Source organism: Alexandromys fortis, unplaced genomic scaffold, assembly GCF_014885135.2.
Source record: "Alexandromys fortis isolate MF-2015 unplaced genomic scaffold, M_Fortis_MF-2015_v1.1 scaffold_136, whole genome shotgun sequence".
NCBI lineage: Eukaryota > Metazoa > Chordata > Mammalia > Rodentia > Cricetidae > Alexandromys > Alexandromys fortis.
The window spans coordinates 934636-937102 of record NW_026068024.1 but is presented as its reverse complement, the minus strand read 5'-3'; the positions used below and the strand labels follow the sequence as shown (position 1 = coordinate 937102).

Genomic DNA, 2467 nt, shown 5'->3' with positions numbered 1-2467 from the left:
TGAGGTGACCCAGACCCAGAAAGACAATTATCACATGTACTCACTCATAGGTGGTTTTTTAAATATAAAGCAAATAAAGCCAGCCTACAAACCACAATCCCAGAGAACTTAAACAACAATGAGGACAGTAAGAGAGACTTACATAGATCTAATCTACAGGGGAAGTAGAAAAAGACAAGATCTCCTGAGTAAATTGGGAGCATGAGGACCTTGCGGGAGGGTTAAAGTGGGGAGGGGAGAGGTAGCGAGGGGAGCAGAGAAAACTATAGAGCTCAATAAAAATTAATAAAAAAAAGGTTTATTTATTTATTTTGGTGTTTTGTCCGCATATGTGTCTGTGCACCGTGTGCATGTGGTGCCCTCGGGAGCCAGAGAGAGCATCAGATCCCCTGGAGCTGCTATACAGGCACTAGGAGTTGAACTCAGGTCCTCTGGAAGAGCAGCCATTGCTTTAACCATGGAGCCCTCTCTCCAACCCAGGGGATTTTCTTTTCTTTTCTTTTGGCATGGGGGTTCAAGACAAGGTTTCTCTGTGTACCTCTGATTGTCCTAGAACTCACTCAGTAGATCAGGCTGGCCTTGAACTCAAGCCATCCACCTGCCTCTGCCTCCTAAGCGGTGGTAACAAAAGTGTATGCCATCACCCCGGGGCTGGGTTTTTTCTTGTTTAATGCTTCAAGTCAAGGTTTCCCAACCATTTTCACATTCAGACACAGTTACAGGATGACAGTATTTATGGATATGTGCCTGGAAGCAGTCAGGCTTCTGGAGAAGTTCTCAGTGCCCTGGGTGTGATACCTCCACTTGGACCTGCTGTGGCGAACCTGTGTTAAAAGCTGCAGGTCTACTTTGGACAGGGTTCTCACCAAAGCAGCAGGAGCTTTGCTGTAGCACCACGAGACAAAATTTGTTAAAAACAAAATCAATCAAACAAAAAGCTCTCTTACTGGGGCTGGAGAGATGGCTCAGAGGTTAAGAGCATTGCCTGCTCTTCCAAAGGTCCTGAGTTCAATTCCCAGCAACCACATGGTGGCTCACAACCATCTGTAATGGGGTCTGGTGCCCTCTTCTGGCCTTCAGGCATACACACAGAATACTGTATACAGAATAAATAAATTAAATTTTTAAAAAAAGCCCTCTTACTTGGGCTGCAGAGATGGTTCAATCAAGAGTACACACTGCAGGCTGGGCAGTGGTGGTGCACGGCTTTAATCCCAACACTCGGAGGCTGAGGGAGGTGGATCTCTGAGATGGAGGCCAGTCTGGCCTACAGATCAAGTTCAATGACAGCCAGAGCTACACAGAGAAACCCTGTGCCAACAACTAGAACCAAAATAAACAAAGAGTGCGTAGCGCTTCTGCAGGGGACCCAGGTTCAGCGCCACCTCCATGTTGGATGCCTGGCAGCCGCTGGTAACTCCAGCTCCAGGGATCCAGTGCTCTGGCCTCTGAGGGCATCTGCTCGCTCATGTATAGTATACCCTCCCCTACGCTTGATTAAAAACAGATCTTCTAAAAAGTCATTTGGAGAAATAACAGTTCTCTATTTCTTCTAAGGGACCTAGCTCCATTCATTCTGAAATGAGAGCTTAGTTTCAGCAGCAGATCAGAACCTGGATACTGTGGGTGCTTTAGAGGCTAAAATGTATTTGCTTAGTTTAAGCTCTTCAAATGTATTAATTTTGGGCAGCCTAGAGTTTCTAAAAACTTAAATACATTTTTCACTGCGATGTCTGGTGTGGAGGAGGCTAGAGCCATCTGACTAGGGTTTTGGGAACTGAACTCAGGTCATCTGGCAAAGCAGCCAGTGCTGTTACTGCTGAGTCATCTTCTGTCCAGAGGAAAGAAAGATACCCTCCTCCCCCATTCTCTGAAGAGCTTTCGAGCCTGTCCTGGAAATCACTCTGTAGACCAAGACCAGGCTGGCCTCAAACTCACAGAGATCCACCTGTCTCTGCCTCCTGGGTGCTGGGATTAAAGGTATGTGCCACTGTCCAGCTGGAGTAAAGGTTCCTTTTTTTTTTTTCAAAGCCTACAGCACCCGGTATTCCCAGGCGGTCTCCCATCCAAGTACTAACCAGGTCTGACCCTGCTTAGCAAGTACTAACCAGGTCTGACCCTGCTTAGCTTCCGAGATCAGACAAGATCAGGTGTGTTCAGGGTGGTATGGCCTTAGACTGAAGTAAAGATTCTTAAATGTAAGTTAGAGAATGAAAACAGGGTTTGTTGCGGGAGGTCCTTCCGCCCCTCCAACACCTGATCTAATAGTTCATTTAAACAAAACCTTAGATGGTGATAAAGATTTGAATAGTCCAAGAAAACTGACAGCTGAAGCAGAAAAGGAACTGACAATGATTGAGGAAAAATTACAGGAGGCACATGTGGATAGGGTGAACCCAAATCTTAGCTGCATCCTAGTCATATTGCCTTCCAGAATTTCTCCTACAGGGATTCTAATGCAGAGGGA

General features: G+C 46.2%; 1 pseudogene; it reads right to left on the bottom strand.

The window, feature by feature from the left end:
• Positions 1-2029: 2029 nt before the first annotated feature.
• On the bottom strand, positions 2030-2178 carry LOC126514578 (uncharacterized; annotated as a pseudogene).
• Between the last annotated feature and the right edge of the window lie 289 nt (positions 2179-2467).